Source organism: Lissotriton vulgaris, chromosome 7 (genome assembly GCF_964263255.1).
Source record: "Lissotriton vulgaris chromosome 7, aLisVul1.2, whole genome shotgun sequence".
NCBI classification, from domain to species: domain Eukaryota; kingdom Metazoa; phylum Chordata; class Amphibia; order Caudata; family Salamandridae; genus Lissotriton; species Lissotriton vulgaris.
Genome location: NC_141695.1, coordinates 1,106,197,872 through 1,106,216,963, shown reverse-complemented (window position 1 = coordinate 1,106,216,963; position 19,092 = coordinate 1,106,197,872). Strand labels below are relative to the sequence as shown.

General features: G+C 40.5%; 1 long non-coding RNA gene across 2 annotated transcripts in view; it reads right to left on the bottom strand.

Moving 5' to 3' along the window:
• LOC147702982 (uncharacterized) overlaps window positions 1–6,988 on the bottom strand; it is a 92,368-nt gene extending 85,380 nt beyond the window's left edge. Inside the window, exons 1-2 of one of the 2 annotated variants that reach the window (XR_015297266.1) lie at window positions 6,876–6,972; window positions 5,844–6,013 (exon numbers count right to left, since the gene is read on the bottom strand). This is a non-coding gene — a long non-coding RNA (uncharacterized LOC147702982). Of the gene's footprint in view, window positions 1–5,843; window positions 6,014–6,875 lie in introns of both variants that reach the window. The other variant, XR_015297267.1, reaches the window with a different exon arrangement.
• Between the last annotated feature and the right edge of the window lie 12,104 nt (window positions 6,989–19,092).

The following is a 19,092-nucleotide window of genomic DNA, read 5'->3' as shown; positions in this document are numbered from 1 at the left end:
ATGCATAGATTCAAGTGGATACTCTGTGGGAGATCCAAACGAGGTATGATTGCAGGCTTTCAATATTAATAAAATGTAGTTTCTGCCAAAGTGCTTTGTGTAGTACATATGTGCACAAATTTATTACAAATCCTATTGCCGATTATTTTATCAACATTGGAATGACGAAAGGCTGAGCCATCCTAGGCAAGATTTGAAGCTACAATATGCAGATAACAAACACATTTTAACAGCAAGAGCTAAGCTTTCGACAGAAGGCCTTTGAAGGTACATGGGGGAGGTCAAGAGGTTTAAATAACTGCACTGTAGCATAACTAAAAAGGCTAAGTTGCAAGCTTGTGCACATACTTGCTGTAGCAGAATTTCCTGCATCGCTAGACAACCACTTACAGCGATAAACAACATTATTTTCAAGTTTCTTCACAGAGCACACATGACATAAGCACAGAGGTGACAAGGCCTAAGATGCTGAATAACACTGTGCTGGTGCCACCATCTTGTCATTTTGAAAGTTTCAGTCAGATTCTGCTGCTGCTTCTACTCTATTCTCCTCAGAGGATCTTTAGAACTAGATCATAGCGAGCCCTCAAGGTAAACTGAAATTGCTGCCTTCTTAATCCCATCCCGGTGTTCTTCGGGATCGCTAAGGGAAGCTTTAGGACTCTATGGCACAACCAGGAGTGAGGGGGCCCGTAGCCAACATTTTGGGTCTTTGACCATGGACTTCAACTCACTCTTGACAGCGTGCCATAGACGATCTACGTGCCTGTCTACTGAGCGCTTGATGGAAAAACTCAATCTAACTACTTGTGCCCTGACTACTTCTTACCTTTGTGTGGCTGTATGACATACATTTGGCAGTAGTATCTGTAAAAACAATGATGTCCTGTGTTCTCTTGAATCTGTAATCATATGTCCCAGATGCTGACTTCCGCATGTGTGACTATCTGTGTGTGAATGTTTATGTTTATTTGTACCTCTGGAACAAATCGTCGTCCCCTACGGCATCAAACTCCTGACCTACGCGGACGACACACAGCTGGTCGTTTCTCTGAGCCAGTCAGAACCCCCCTCCATCGATCTGTATTCCTGCCTGGAGAATATAGTCAGCTGGATGAGCAACTCCCATTTAAAGCTCAATGGGGAAAAAACGGAGCTAATGGTACTAGGCAACCAGTCCCTTTTTCGCCCGGAGTCTCTATGGCCGCCCAGCATGGGCCCACCACCAATCCCCAAAACTGATATCAAAAGCTTGGGGATTTGGCTGGATGACAAACTTACTCTCAACACCCAGGCCAAAAAAACTGCAGGAACTTGCTTTGGCTTGCTCCGCTCCATCCGCAAAATTCTTCCACTCCTACCATTCCAGTCAAGAAAATTGGTCATCCAGGGCCTCATATTGTCCAGATTGGACTACGGCAATGCCTTATATCTTGGATCCCCAAAGAAAGTCATCTCTAAGCTTCAGGTGGTGCAAAATGCGGCCGCCAGAATTCTCACTGGTACCAAAAAACGCTGCTCTGCCAAACCTGCACTCAAAGAACTGCATTGGCTCCCGGTGGAACAAAGGGTGCATTTCAAGGCCATGTGCCTAACCCACAAAATCCTGCACGGAAAAGCCCCCCTGGTTCTGAAAAATCTCGTAACTCCCCACACGACAACCAGAACCCTACGCTCTACCAATGCCCACCTGACCAAAATACCCAAGATCAAAAAATCACGTTTCGGAGGTCGACAATTCTCATTTCAGGCATCCAAGATGTGGAATACTCTTCCACCGGACCTCCGGGCCCAACCTAATCTCCTAACATTCCGCAAATCCCTGAAGACATGGCTGTTCCCTTGATCCCTTGTTTTCCCTTCGGCCCCTCCCTTGGAGATCTTAGTGGATTCTGTCAGCGCTGGGACGCTCTCGGGCAGCCATGCGCTCTATAAATCTCCAAAATAAATAAAAAAAATAAAAATTATATCTCTTATTCACTACTGTAACAGTGCACGTTTGTGAGCTCTCCTATGTATGTTTCTCCTGGTCCTTCAGTGTTTGTTTCATATGGTTGTGACTTCATTGTTGTACTGGGGTTGCCTGATCCTGTATAGCAGTCCTCTTGTACCTGCCTTTCTGGCTGTTTTTAAGTTTGTGTGCACAAAGAAAAGGATAACATGCACATAAAGGAATATAGAAATTATACCCTAGTTCGTTCATATTTTGAACCTTACTATTTTTGTGCAAATCATAAATATTTTGTACCATGCCATCAGAAAAACATTGTTCTTACTATTTGGAATTCCCTTTTAACTTGTAGAAGTTGGTAAAAAAATGCCTATCCTCTCATAGTTAATAACAAAAATCGCTATTCACCTATATCTAGTATTAACCTACTCAGTTGTTTAACTAACACCCACTCACTTATAACTCAACATTTAGTCCCACATCACATAACACAGAACATGAATCCAAAGAGAGCACGCTAATATTCAATATAATTTCTAAATAGTGGTTTTCTTATCACGCGATTTCCATTTTCTCGATCATCATTTAAATCTTCCCTCACTTTTGTTTTTAAAGAAGTAGTATACAAGTAATCCAATTTTGTAGGATCTGTTTTGAGCAGTAATAAGTTAGTTGAGGAATCTTAGGCAGCCAACTTTTCAACCACAACAGCATCGGCTGGAGTAGTGATTGCAACCACACTACTGCCATGTTTCCAACAGCGATGTACGCCAACTCATCACAGCCCTGTGCAAGGGTAAGGGTAGCAAGAGGCAGGAACAGGAAATCGAAGGAGAGCACGTGGTTCTGTTGTTGATTTCTACTGTCCTGATCAATAACTTTTGTCTCTTATTCCTTGGTAGGGTAACATAACTTGGGTTATTTTACCATTTCTTTAGGTATGAAAGCTAGCAGGATTACAGTGATGTTATATATTTATAATTCTTATATATGCCGTTTAAATATTTATTACTACTATTATATCTTTAGTAATGCATTAGCGTGTGGAGGGCATTGCAAAAAAGAATGATCATTCCTAACACTATACCTCACATTCATATAATTACTGCAACTCATTCTTGTGAACATCTTGAGTAACAAGTATTACCTGCATTAATGTAAAGCAGCCAGTGATTTAGCTGTTAGTTCCCCAGGAATGTTCGGTGCCGGTTAAACCGGCTAATGTACCCATGAACTTGGACTGCTGACATATTGAGGGCCACATTAACTTCACACAGCCATGGGGTGCTGTGCTGGGTTCAATAGGTTTCCACCAACACAGACCAATAATGTTGGATTTCAGTCGTCTCTTTTTTGTACAACGTTGGTACAGCGCTCAGTTCTATATCGTTCCTCTCTGCTAATACTCTAGATCTTGTCTCTTGTCATTTTTATTCACTTGAGTAATAACTAATAAAGGTTTGTAGATGGACAATACTTATATTCCTTGACTTATAACAAACACGTCAGGGGCCCCACATTAAAACACCCTGGTAAAGTTTCTAGCTGGTCTGATGCAGTCTCTGTAAGGTCTTGCCAACATGAAAATATCCCACTGGTGGGCTGGTGGTACCCCAATCTGCTTTCCTAGTTTTGCAGGCCCACAGGCTATACCTGAAGGTCTGGGTGCCATGGGAAATATAGTGCGCAGACTCAGGGACTTATTTACAAGCTCCTTGCGCCGCCAGTGCGTCACGTTGCGTGGCTTAACGTGTGCTTGTAAATATCGCCCCTTCTCACACAACACTTTGCGTGTAAGGGGCATGACATGGGTGTTGATGTGGGTGTTCCCACGGAACAGCCATGTATTCTGATGCATTTCCAGACTTAAATCGTAAACCTAAAAATACAACAGAATGCAAGCCCCAACGAGGAGAAATGTTTACATTTACCCTAGTTTTTTTCTCTTTCAATGCGGGCGGCATTCTACAGCATGCATGGAAAAAGGAAATCACCTCAATTGATTGTGTTTGTGCAGGAAGGTGTTCCTTCCTGCACAAAAACAATCTCCCCAGGACGCAGACATCCTTGAACAGTGGTGCAAAGGTGCCTGTGCTGGCGCATGGCGGCTGAGCAAGGGAAAGCACAGGGATGCAGCATATTGTTGTAAATATATTGCATCCCCGTGCTTTCAAAGTGACTCAGTTTGGTGCAGCCAAATGTCTTGCGGCATGCACTGGGGTACTTTCATCGTAAATATGGCACCCAGTTCTTAAGCTTGCATCAGTTCAATCATGCATTTAATTACAGTAGTTATAGCGTGGGTGTGTGAGAGAGACTGCGATGTGGATTTTACTGTCTTTTATTTTCATAGGTGACTGATTATTGTGTGTATTAATGAGAAAGTTGGGCATTCTTCTCTTTCCATCTTCCATTAGATAATACCTGATCACTCATAATCAGTAAAATTGAAATTACTATGGCAAGCATTTATTTTTCAGAGTATCTCTTTCATCATATTCTAATTTAAAAAAAGAGGACTAAACTGTTCAAACGAAACGTCACAATTACAGATTGCAAATTGTTACTATTTTTACGTTTTTCGACAAAATACTCTCATTTCTATGTACTAATAACATGTTTCCATTATTTCCAGCTGCCACATGGGACATATGAGTGTTGTAATATTCAGAATGGCCAAGCGATGTTTGAAAAATAGAGGTCTTTAATCTCTAGAGTCTCGAGCCCCAGACACATGTATTTATTATGTTTACACTACATGAGTTGCGGTGGAAGACACGGAGAAATATAGCGGCAAGGAAAAAGTGAAGTAAGACCCTGCAGAGGTATTTAATGATATTGCTATCTAGGAGAGCTCCATCTAGCCTTCTGTTCAGAGAACGAGCTCAGCTGCACACAATTTATATTTACAAAATATACTTAAAAAACAGGGTGGAAACAAAACTCTACACTGAACAAGGAACCTATCAAAGAGAATTATTTTCTGCTGGAATTAGGCACATGAGTAAAACAACAGACATTTTTCATGATCTTAAAAGTGTGGGTGTTCATTTCTCACACATGTTCTCTCTACCTCCCCCACTTCCTGCCACAATCACCTCACATTAGACCAGCCCCTGACCTATTTTTACCTTTGTACACATTACTGAATGCATTGATGTTATTTTTCTAAGTATTCCCAACCGCCCAATCCTTGATAATTGTCTACCCCCTCTAGTGTTGCCGCTATATTGATGTTAGTTCTGCCAACTGGGATAATCTTCATATATTCTTCATTTAGGTGATCTTTGTTTGCATTATACAAATGTATTTATACAGGTGTACTCTTTTCCTTATACACACACACATTTGTCGTTGTTGTTAATATATTTGTTTTAATGCAAAGGCATAATTCTGCTAGCACGAATAAATTAGTTAATGTTTTGTTCTAGCATAGTCTAATATCCTGATTTTCTTTTAATTATTCTAAAAATATCAACACAGTGTCATAGAATGTGATATCTTGATTGATTAGTTATTGTTCCTCAACACTAAACAATGTTTCACAGAACATAAGTAGGCAAAAGGCCAGGGGGGCTTCTAGTGTGATTGTTTATTTTAAAATATTCAACAATGTTCAAGGCAGAGTATATAAGCTGCATTGAAAACTTGTTAGCCAGAGAGGAACTACGATTGAGGGGCTGGTTCTAGGCTGAGGATTGCACAATAGCTGTAAACACATGTCCTTGCTGTAGGCTATAGAAAAGGCATCTAGTATTATTTGTTTGCTTGAGGCCAAATTAGTCATTGAGCCTTCTGCGAAACTGAAAGAGGACACTTTTGATGCTAAAATAAGCTTAGTTAGCTGGGAGAAGAAGGGGTTGGGAAACCAAATAGAGAAATCCTGAATTACTGTCATATTCATACTGTCAGGCTCCTCGTTCCAAAATCTTCGGGATGTGCTGATGCTCAAATGGGGTCCACCACTCGACAGCCCCAAGCCTGAACTATATATATATATATACCGACTGTTGGGATAATCAAGTGAGGGAAGGAAAGGATGCGAACAGCAGGGAGGGCGATCTGTGTAAGACACGAAAAGAAAGGAACACACTGTAAGTACCTTTTCATGTAACAGTCTTTCCTATATCCCGTGTCTCCCTCTACCAGAAATACTATAGACTACACTTCCTACCTGTAAAGGAAAAATACGTATTCTTTTGCTGCCAGAAGAGGGTAGGGTGAATATCTGGTTCTTGCAACTCTGATGGAGAACAAAAGATACCTCTACTAACCTCAAGAACCATTATACATTTGCATAAGCTCCCTATCTACCCTTGAATCTCTGTGTGTTTCTGGAGTTTGTTTAGTCCCGACTGATCTGACAATCTAGTTTCCACCTCTCTCCTGGGATAGAAAATATATAGAGAACAACCAAGATTAAACACAAATAACAACAGGCAATGGTAATGATCCTTAACAGAGCCTGAAAAAATGTTCGAGTTTAATTCAATTAAATAGTACACAAAAGAAGATGCTGCAGTTCTGAGCTGGTAAGCAATATGGCAATGTACGCACACATCCAACGTGTGGACGGCAAAACTCCAATGCCCAGAATTATAGTCAAAGGACAGTGATCAAGCAATAAGGCTACTCGCAAGAGACCATGGAAAAGTAGGTCTCATCCAACGGGGAAGCGCTAATATAAGGCAAAAAATCTCCCCCGCACGAGACAGCAGCCAGCCAGTCTCTGCCAACGGGTGAGATGGACTCACTCAGTCGAGTGAGCTCTCTGGAACCAGAACAGCCGTACCCTGCAAGAGACAGCCTTTGCCGTCTCACCAACAGGGAGGCTGCGAGAAACCAAACGAGGCTACAAACATAAACAAAATCCCCCTCGAGGATCAGAATGCTGGGGATAATCAAAAGAAAACGGTACTCTTACCGCAACCAGCGGGCTGACGAAGAAGACGAACACTGACGGGACTACATAGGAATTATCGGCAAGAGGGCAAAGTTAGAGCAGTCTTTTATTTCCTGCTTTTGCGTGACTCAAGGCGCACGCACTATGTGCGTCCCCAAACATGCTGGAATTTGTAGTCTTTTGAGGCACTTCCTGGTATTTTGTGTGATGTCAGTCAGCGCACTACCTAATGCCTCAAACCTTGACACATACAGTATTTTCTGTTGTTTTGCCTATTGACAAATATCATTGCTTTCTTGTACCTTTTCATAGTAACTACTATTCATATTGTGTGAACTAGGATAGGCATTTGATTCTAATAAAACACAAAATACATTCTTAGTGTGAATTCTTGAGTGTGTCTAAGCTTGGGGTCCACTAATTACTCCTGTGAGTCTCACAGGACTGGTTGTTACCTAATACACTTCTTTATCATGAAATGATCAGTGGGCTCCACGAGGTTGGGGTCAACCAGGTTCTCTTATGCTGGTGAATTGAGTAAGTCCTTGGTGCTCGGGAACACTATTGTGGGCCATATTCTAGAGATAATTCCAGAAAATGTATCACCAACCATGTCTAAACATTTGTTGGTGCTCCTATAACTCTTATTCCCTAGCAACATATTTTGGCCTGTGCACATTCCTTCCCTGCACTTCAGAGTTGGGTTCACGAAGCAATACCCCCAAAATAATTAAATGAAAGAGTACCTAAACCTGGGGATACAATCGCACTACCTGGGCAAAGGATGGCACAACCTGAGGATATGTTGATAGCACAATGCACAAGACCTAATTATCTGGCCACATACTGCCAATGCTTGTGTTTCCGATGCCTTTACCAAGGACTGATGACAGTACATAGTAGCGCTTGGCCTTGAGACAAAGAACCTGTGCATTTGATGTGGGCACTTGTGTTTGAGGGCAAGCTTAGGCAGCGCGCATGCGCTGTCTAGAAGAAATGCTGTAAACAGAATCAGGAAAGTAATCACGCCTGCTGGTTGCCATTGGTTAAGTCCTCCGTTGCTTTAAGTTCCTGGCTCCTAATTGGGTCCTACATCCCATACATCAGTTCCTTTGAAGGCAGCGGAGCACCAGCCAAGTACAGTTTCCTTACATTTTCAGGGCTTATCTGTTATTTGGCAGAACTCTTTTTCTTTATGCTGCCCTTCCCTACACTACAAGCTGAGCTCCTGTCTTCTGCACCTGCTCTTGCTATGTATCTTCCCGTGCCGTGGCTCCTCTACCACCACCCATGACACTCCACTCTTTGTCCATGCGGTGCTCTTCCCCTGCCACCAACTCCCGTGGCCCGCGACTTTTGGCCTGTGTAGTGCCCTTCCCCCTCTGCCACCTCCCAGGGCACGCCACTCTTTGTTTAATTATGGTGTGTAATTCCCACAGCCTCGATGACAAATAAAAACAGCATTAAAACAGCACATCTCCTTTCTGCGAGGTAAAAAGCCAGCCTTTCCTTTTTCTGTGGATCGTAAACTACTTTGTGCTTACGGGATTTAAAGGCCCTGCTGGATACTTTACAGACATGCACAATTTTAGGACAACTCTGAGGTAAAGAAACCACATATTATAACGGCCCACAATTGTTATTTTGCAACCTAACAGCAAATTGCACTACAACCCTAAAGGCAACTCGGACAGTTGATAATAAGACACATGCTCGTCCCATGAGAAGGGAGCAGAGAGTCTAACTATGAACTGGTTAAAATTAAAAATAAATGCTGGCCTACTGACCAGCTTATTCATATTTTTTATTAGGCCACCACCCCCTACGTAGCTTCAAAGTGAACACTTTCACTCTCACGATTCTTGTTGAGCCCTCCCTCACTCTATGGATCTTTTGGCTGTTGCCACCCCCTCAGAAAAACAGGCAATACAAACTATTCTGAAAGAAATATGCCATAATGGAGCTCCTGGACCTAATGGCCTGCCTGGCTCCTTCTTTAGGGAAGACATCAACTTCTGGGCTGAGAATTTGACACAGTTGTATCCCGAGTGTAGGCTTTTGGAGGATGTCCCAGATTCCTGGAGGGGATCACTACTACATCCAATTTACAAAAAAGGGCCAAGCACGGACCCTAGGAACTACCGTATGATCACCTTATTGGACATTGAGGGCAAGGCTTATGCAAGCACTTTTCTGATGGAACTAGCGACTGTGTCAGCAAGGAAGATCTGCTCCCTTTCTACCAGACCAGGTTCCGTTCAGGAGGTTCCACCTTAGATAATTTAATTTCCCTATCATACTTAGTACATGCCATTTTAGAAAGTCCAACAACTACGGCCATTCAACGAGTCCTAAGGGCAAAATTATTACCTTCCCTCAATTATGTGATACAGGCGTTCCGAGGCAAATTTGACAGGACCTTGAAAAGATCCACTGTGCAGCTTACAAAAAGTTAATCTGTCTTCCAGCATGCACGAGGAATACTTTAATTCGCCTGGAATTCAACCTTAATTGACAACCTTTGGAAGAACTGGCGAGTTTGGTAAAATATTTTTATTTAACCACCGTGGCTCCAGAGAATTAAATGTAGACTGTTATAAACAAAATATTCCAACAACCGGGCAACCCGTGGTCAACTGGTCTTGCCTCAGCCAAAGAACTCTTGAAACTAGCCATAGAGAATATAATTAAGTATACCACTATCAAAACATCAGTAAAAAAGGAAAGTAAGATCATGCTCTCATATATTGGACATCAAAACTCTGGCAACTAGAGGCTTCCATGATACCCAAAGCTCCCCTCATACATTATATGTCCTTTATCCACATCTTACACAGCCGGTGGGGAGGCAAGCCCTGCAAAGGATTCTTGCAGCCAGACTACATTTGCTGCCTCTAAAATATCTGTATCCTTCAGTGAAAGTAAGATCAGCCGTTATGGAGTGCCGTCTCTGCTATTACAAGCGTCAATCGCTGGCTCACATCTTACTATGCTGTCCTGCCCTGTTGCCAGTCCGCCAAATCCATCTAAGGCCCATTCTCCTACAACTGGGCACGCGGACGGCAAATGAGGCTGTTCTTCAGTTATATTTGCTGGACACAGTGAAAAATATGGCCAATTTTGCTAAGTTCATCTATCACACCCGCCAAGCTCTTATGGACAGGTCAACCTTGGCACCGCATGCGAACTATCTGGATGAGGGTCCCACGCAGTCTGGTCCCCACTGAAAGTTTGCCTTGGCACATCTAAAGGACTAACACTAATTGCATTTTATCAAATAAAAACACCAAATGGGAGTTTTAGGAATAAGACGTGTATATATATTATTTATGTTTTAACAAAAGCACAGGTGCACCACAGAATATCATTAGTGAATATGAAATAACTCCTAGTAATAACATCAAAGAAAGGCTCCTCAGTTTCAATTTCTTTATTCTGTTGTGAGGTAGAAAATACAGTTCAGCCGACGCGTTTCGTCCCAACTTGGGACTTCTTCAGGGCTGTTCAAATACAAACATATAGACATACATTTAAAAGAATGTCCACCACTGTACTCAACATTGTAACAGACATACAGTTAAAAACAAGGATACACAATCCATTTATAATCAGACAAAATATGCTAATAAACATACTTCATTTGTTAGAGTTTCATCAACAGTACATTGAGGAGCTATGTACTACAGAGGTCAAAGGTCAGTAGGTCTAATTTCTAAAACATTTTGTTGCTTCATTAGAAAGTAATTTATTGTGAATATTACCTTTATGTGTCTCACGAACTATCTGCGGGCAAGATATATGCACTAAGAAGGGTAGCAGAGATAAGAAAAAGAAAGCAAGCAAAAACAGATGTGTAGTAGGCAATGGCAAGGCCCAATATACGACAAGCTCAAGAAATGGCGTTCAGTAACAGCACCCAAGAACGAAAAATCTCATGGACCAACTACGAAATACCTACCAATTTAAATGTTGTGCATCATATTTCTATCGAGACTGTAATGAAAACACATAATGGCTCATCTTGGAGTCCTCCACATAAATCTATAAAGAAGGAAGAACGGAATTAGAGAGCAAACATATAACAAACAATTATTAAAATCCATAATCCCAAAGACCTATCCTTACTATGAGAGAGGAAGTCCAATGCTCTCAGGGCGCCAATAAATAAGTAAATAACTCTTAGAAGATGGAAAAATGGTCTAACTTCACGTGAGGTCTTGTAAACATATAGGTCCAAATCTATAAAAAAAAATAAAAAAAACAGGTATATGCATAAGGAGATAGATCAACGTTTTATTTTTTTTAAATTTTTTTATTGAATTTTCAATTGGCAGCAGTACATAAAGTAACAATACAATACTCAACAAAAACCAAAACAGAGCGAGCTTAAGAGAGTACTACTCTTCTTGGTGCTTATTCATGCAATATCAAGGAATTAAATGTTAAGACCTCTCACTTTCCAGTCCATTTTACGATTGGAGACCATAATTTACGCCCAAATGTTTTCTTAGTAATACCTTTCATTTTATACAATGCAGCTTCTAAATAATACATTGACAACAGCTTAGTTCGCCACATAATGAAGTTAGGTGGTTCTACATCAAGCCAGCATGATGCTATGCAGAAGCGGTATGCAGACATACAGACAAACATAAATCCTATATCCGTATCAGAGGTTACATTTGCCGCATTTTCATCCCATCTTAAAATTACCATTGATGCTGTTAGTTTAACTTGAATAAGCAGTTCTACTGCAAAAAAATGCTCTATCTCTGCAATAAATCGCACCAGTTTCAGGCAGTCAAAAAACATGTGTACAGCATCAGCCCCATGTAAATTACAGCGGCTGCACATTGTCCCACGCCCAGAGCTCCATTTTACTAGCTTCCCTGGTGTATAATACAGCCCAAATACAGACATATAATGCTGGCTGATGAGTGAACCATTCAGTAAAACATTTTAGGCAATTACTAAGCTTCTCTCTATATTTACACTATGGGTATTCATTTTGTTCTGCCATTTAATCGTTATGGCCTCCAAATCATCCTCCCTTTGTTCCAAAATTAATTGATATAGAGGTCCTATTCTTTGTCGCTTTTTAATTGCTTCAAGAAATCAATACTCCCTATAAAAAAATTAAGGAATTTGAAATTTTATATAAACAAAAGCTGCGTACCTGAAGATACTTAAAAAAATCAGCACGGGGTACTTGATAGGTATTCAATAAATGATCAAAAGAAACAAAATTGTTATCTATGAATAAATCTCCTAGTTTCCTGATACCTAGAATGTTCCATTTATGCATTACCCCGTCATTAAATATCCCTGGAAGAATAAAACAATTCTGTAGAGGGATATACCGATTTAAGTTGGTACTAATCCAAAATTTCTTTTTAATAGATCGCCAAATCAAAAAGGCGGTTTCTACTGTCTTAAATTTTTTTTTTTTATAGTAACTCTTCTCTATTATCCGATTTAGACACTATGTTCAACCTTGATCTATCTATAGGAGATAGATCAATGTTGAACATAGAATACAACAACAAAAGGCCACTCCAGGATCTTACTTACAATATATAGGCAGGAATGAGGTGGCAGATGCACAATGATCCAGTCGATTAGTCCAATGGTGATGTCACAGAAAAATGAAGGCTTGTGAAGTTACGACTGATTATGAAGAATTCTGATGTAGGAGCAAGAAGAAAAAACACATATATAAGATGAGTATCACATAAATCATGTGATCCTCATTATACTAGATTCAAGACTACGGTGTGAGGCCCCCATTACAAATATGGAAACGGGGTTTCTAAGTAGATATGCTATAAGGCACAGGAAGCATATTAAAAAAAACTGTGCACTATTTAAACAAATAAAATCTTACCTAGACAAGTAATACTTGAGTTACATTAGACATGGAAAGTGAATGCCCCATCAGGCAACACCATTGGACTCTAATGGACAAAGAAAGATAAAGAAGGCCTGGTATGAGTATAAGGGAATCAATAGGGAGAAAAGTCTCCAGAGCGAATGAAAAAGTATAGCTTCAGATACGAAACTCAAGTTGTACATATGCAAATATCTCCAGAGCACGTGAAAGAATATAATTAAAGATGCGAATCTCGAGTTATGATCAAAGAAGGTAACACTAACCCCCTTCTCCAAGTAACTAACCCAGTTCCCCCACCCCAATACTCGTAGAAATGAACATACAAACCTGGACGAGTTTACATAGTGGGCTAAAAAAACACATAATGGCTCATCTTGGAGTCCTCCACATAAATCTATAAAGAAGGAAGAACGGAATTAGAGAGCAAACATATAACAAACAATTATTAAAATCCATAATCCCAAAGACCTATCCTTACTATGAGAGAGGAAGTCCAATGCTCTCAGGGCGCCAATAAATAAGTAAATAACTCTTAGAAGATGGAAAAATGGTCTAACTTCACGTGAGGTCTTGTAAACATATAGGTCCAAATCTATAAAAAAAACTAAAAAAAACAGGTATAGGCATAAGGAGATAGATCAACGTTTTATTTTTTTTAATTTTTTTTATTGAATTTTCAATTGGCAGCAGTACATAAAGTAACAATACAATACTCAACAAAAACCAAAACAGAGCGAGCTTAAGAGAGTACTACTCTTCTTGGTGCTTATTCATGCAATATCAAGGAATTAAATGTTAAGACCTCTCACTTTCCAGTCCATTTTGCGATTGGAGACCATAATTTACGCCCAAATGTTTTCTTAGTAATACCTTTCATTTTATACAATGCAGCTTCTAAATAATACATTGACAACAGCTTAGTTCGCCACATAATGAAGTTAGGTGGTTCTACATCAAGCCAGCATGATGTTATGCAGAAGCGGTATGCAGACATACAGACAAACATAAATCCTATATCTGTATCAGAGGTTACATTTGCCGCATTTTCATCCCATCTTAAAATTACCATTGATGCTGTTAGTTTAACTTGAATAAGCAGTTCTACTGCAAAAAAATGCTCTATCTCTGCAATAAATCGCACCAGTTTCAGGCAGTCAAAAAACATGTGTACAGCATCAGCCCCATGTAAATTACAGCGGCTGCACATTGTCCCACGCCCAGAGCTCCATTTTACTAGCTTCCCTGGTGTATAATACAGCCCAAATACAGACATATAATGCTGGCTGATGAGTGAACCATTCAGTAAAACATTTTAGGCAATTACTAAGCTTCTCTCTATATTTACACTATGGGTATTCATTTTGTTCTGCCATTTAATCGTTATGGCCTCCAAATCATCCTCCCTTTGTTCCAAAATTAATTGATATAGAGGTCCTATTCTTTGTCGCTTTTTAATTGCTTCAAGAAATCAATACTCCCTAAAAAAAAATTAAGGAATTTGAAATTTTATATAAACAAAAGCTGCGTACCTGAAGATACTTAAAAAAATCAGCACGGGGTACTTGATAGGTATTCAATAAATGATCAAAAGAAACAAAATTGTTATCTATGAATAAATCTCCTAGTTTCCTGATACCTAGAATGTTCCATTTATGCATTACCCCGTCATTAAATATTCCTGGAAGAATAGAACAATTCTGCAGAGGGATATACCGATTTAAGTTGGTACTAATCCAAAATTTCTTTTTAATAGATCGCCAAATCAAAAAGGCGGTTTCTACTGTCTTAAATTTGTTTTTTTTATAGTAACTCTTCTCTATTATCCGATTTAGACACTATGTTCAACCTTGATCTATCTATAGGAGATAGATCAATGTTGAACATAGAATACGACAACAAAAGGCCACCCCAGGATCTTACTTACAATATATAGGCAGGAATGAGGTGGCAGATGCACAATGATCCAGTCGATTAGTCCAATGGTGATGTCACAGAAAAATGAAGGCTTGTGAAGTTACGACTGATTATGAAGAATTCTGATGTAGGAGCAAGAAGAAAAAACACATATATAAGATGAGTATCACATAAATCATGTGATCCTCATTATACTAGATTCAAGACTACGGTGTGAGGCCCCCGTTACAAATATGGAAACGGAGTTTCTAAGTAGATATGCTATAAGGCACAGGAAGCATATTAAAAAAAACTGTGCACTATTTAAACAAATAAAATCTTACCTAGACAAGTAATACTTGAGTTACATTAGACATGGAAAGTGAATGCCCCATCAGGCAACACCATTGGACTCTAATGGACAAAGAAAGATAAAGAAGGCCTGGTATGAGTATAAGGGAATCAATAGGGAGAAAAGTCTCCAGAGCGAATGAAAAAGTATAGCTTCAGATACGAAACTCAAGTTGTACATATGCAAATATCTCCAGAGCACGTGAAAGAATATAATTAAAGATGCGAATCTCGAGTTATGATCAAAGAAGGTAACACTAACCCCCTTCTCCAAGTAACTAACCCAGTTCCCCCCACCCCAATACTCGTAGAAATGAACATACAAACCTGGACGAGTTTACATAGTGGGCTAAAAAAATTACTACAACAACCAAGGCTCCCAATCTAACGGCAATCACTAACAGATAGCATCGCTTACCGAAACTGAATAATCGCAACTAAAGACACAGTCTTCACGGATGCCAAAAATACTCGGCTCCGTACTGGACAGACCTAGTAAATATGCAAAGAGAGTTGCGACAACAAACCTCGCTCCCAGTGTAGGGGAAATCACTGCCAAATAACATTGCTTACGGTAACTGGATAATCACGGCCAAAGAACGGTCGTCACAGGCGCCAAAAGGTACTGGGGTCCGTCCAGCAGCTACTTGAGACATTGAAGGTACCAACTTTAAATAGCGCGCTTATGTTTAAAGGTGATTGAGCACACCTGTAAAGGACGTTCGAGGCTGGGATAACGTGTATTTGAAATGCAGCAGAGGCGGCCTTGTTAACTAGTGGATTTGGGAATTATGACAAAAGACAAAAGTGTAAAATGAAGCCTGTATACAAATGCATGAGTTAATAATGTACAGAAACCACAAAATAGAGAGCAAAAGTGATGTGATGAGATGAGTAGAACAGGGAATTAAGCATATATCCTAAATCCCGAAGGCCGTGGATAACCATGGCCTCATGTCAACAAGCGAAGTCACGTGACTAGATTCATAAATGCGCGCTGCCATCTCTGGAATATCTGAGATGGTCTTTTAATGTCCAATATATAAGCCATAGATCAATCAAGCTGGACGTCCACCGTCGACAAAGTGAGGCAAGATGAAAAACAAAGTTAAGGTGGCCAAAGGCTGCAAGTCACGTGAATAAAAAGCACAGATGTGACCATTCCAAAAAGATCGTTTTGGGAAAATATGACATAAGCCACATACACGGAGTAGAGCCTTCATCGAAAGTCAATATTGCAAATTAAAAGTAAAACCTAATATAATGAGATAAATAGAGCAAGGAAATGGGTATATATCCCAAAGCCTAAAGGTCATGAGTGACTGTGAACTTATGTCAACAAACATAGTCACGTGACTAAATCCTTAAAAAAACGCGGCCATCTTGGAATATCCGATATAGTCTTATTATGTCTGATATATGAGCCATAAACTGACCAGGCCAAAAGCCCAATGCAATGAGACAAGGCGATAGGTAAAATGTAAATGGTCAAAAGTTTATGAGATTTGAAACAGATAAAAAAATGTACTTGTCTGATAGACAGATATAGAGTTTTGATCATGTCATTACTATCTTTGCATAGATGTATGCAATACCATTGTCCAATGTCAAACGAAGTACGAAAATATAATATAATTACAGGGAAATTGAATAGAAATAAATATACGCCCTAAGTTAAGGGAGCCATATGTCACTCCGATACCCGAAACGACATGAGATTCATGTTTTCGCTTACTAGTTACAGCCAAACGGTAGGGACAGAGAATGTCCACTATAGCCGACATTTCAACCCAGGTTCGTAAGGATATTGGGGGAATTGCCTTGAGAAAAACAGATATAAGAAAAATAGAAATACTAAAAAAATAAGTACATAGAAGGTAATCTGAACAGGTGCAATATATTTTGCCAAGGATCCTTGTTTGTGAGCAACCATAGGGACAGAAGTGGCAACAATTTGTGCTAAATATCATTATACAAACATAATGAGAAGTATATAAAGATAATTTTGGAATCGAAGATGTATGCATTGCAGTGAGCGGAATATAATCAGTAGTACTGGACCTAGCTGGTAAGCACGATCAGGTCTAAAGAAAACAAATATCAGATTTAATTATAACGTAAAACAAAGATTTTTTTACACAATAAATCCAGTGTTCCTAATACCAAATCAAGCAGTCTTAGTACAGAAGCCAAATTTGGTCAGAATGTCATCATGGGCCCAACTGATGGAGGTCTACAGAAAACAGTTGTCTAGTTCAGTTATAACATTTGTTACATATTCCACAAAATAAATCAGGGTTCTTCTAACACAGAATTAAACAGTCTCAGTACAAAAGCCTCTTTTGGACAAGATGGTTATAAGCAGCAGGTATCAGAACGTGTGAAGCACATGGTCTTGACAAAATATAATGCATCTCATCATCATTGTTATGACCTAGCTCTATACTCCGTAATTTACATATCCATCCAGCCTCCTTTTTTCTCAGTGTGAGTTCCCGGTTACCACCCCTTGGATGAACAGGCACATGATCTATTCCTGTAAACCAAAGATTCTCATTTGGTGTGTATTTTTCTTGCATTTGAAACGTGAGGGGGTACTTGAGATCCCCAGTCCATCGTGCTCATACTGTAGTTAGATAGTGCTGCTTCCAGGATAAATGGAACTGACGTATCGCAACAACAGCCAATAATAGGCCAGCTAACAAGAGCAATGCCACAGTTAACCAATGGCAAGCGGCAGGAGAAATTACCCTCGATATTGTATTTACTACAGGTCTTGCGACAGTGAATGCGCTGTCTAGGCTCGATCTAAAAAGGGCAGTCAGACAAGCTCAGCCGCAAAGAGGTCCTGCAGGTCCTGAAGGTTTTGTGCCACGACGTACCCCTTTCATATCATAACTTTTAATTAAGGACAACACAAAAGCAAGGCCCTGCTTGAAAATCGCTCAATATTTGCCACACAAGCAATCTCATAATGGATTATTTTTGTGACAGGGAGTCAGTGAATGTTTTAAAATGCAGGGGTGGATGACTAACTTGAAGTTTATGAAGGAGAGAGGAGGGACACCTATCCAGGACGTCGATGATGCTGCCACAGCCACCGGACAAATGTCTACTATGTGCTAAATCACTTACTCTCTCTCTTCTTGTGCAGACTAGTAAAGGTTACTGTCCGATTTGCCCAGCAAAAACCGAAAGACCAATCACTTCATAGTTTAACAATAAGCCATTCCACTGATTGGCCATTGATACATTGGGCCGGGCCCTCCCAACCCCGCAGTGCCAAGTAAGGCCTGCCTGCGGCTGCTGCTGCCTCCTGCTGTGCGAGACTAGACTATCAAACCCCGAACCGTGCTCTACATGCAGCAGCCAATACAGAAGCTGCTCTCCTATAGAGAGCAGTGCCAGGATTGGGGTGAGCAGGAAAACTTGCGGCTCATTTGGTGACTATTGGGGTCTGCTATTTTGGGCAAGCCCTAGACACTGATGTGCATGCCGCAAAAAAACTTTATGCGCATGTTGGGTTCCTGGCTTGGGAAGGCAGCTGGCCAAACCCAACATGCGCACTGCCGTCGTGCTGCATTGCTACTTATTATTTGCTGACAGTCGAGTGTGTGCCGCTCGGCTGTGACGTGAGTGACGCCACTGGCCCTGGTTTAATAATTATTAGTGGGACAACGCTCCACCGCCCCAACGGAGAATCCACCGCTGACTGTTACGTGCCTTACCTCCTGGGCTTCACACTGTCATTCGGTTCTTGTAAAAAATACGAAGAAACGAAACCCAGATGAGGGTCTTAAAACTATATCACCCATGGTTCCTGCATTGTACTTCCTGTTTCTTCCCGATTGCTATTGGCGGCAGGACTGGCCGGAACCATAGGAGGGATGTCCGCGGTCCCCTCACTGCAGATTATTTTCGAGCAGCGTGTGGAAGCGGAGCTGCGGAGTGAGGCTTCGGTGCGGTTAGGTTTCTTGCACCGTTCTGTGTGTTCTCTGGTAACAGTGTACTCTTACACACTTGATATGGGATTACAAGTGCTAGAGTCCCTTCTGTGATGTTGTTTACTTTTTGATATGGGATCAGTATAAGCTGCTGTTGAAC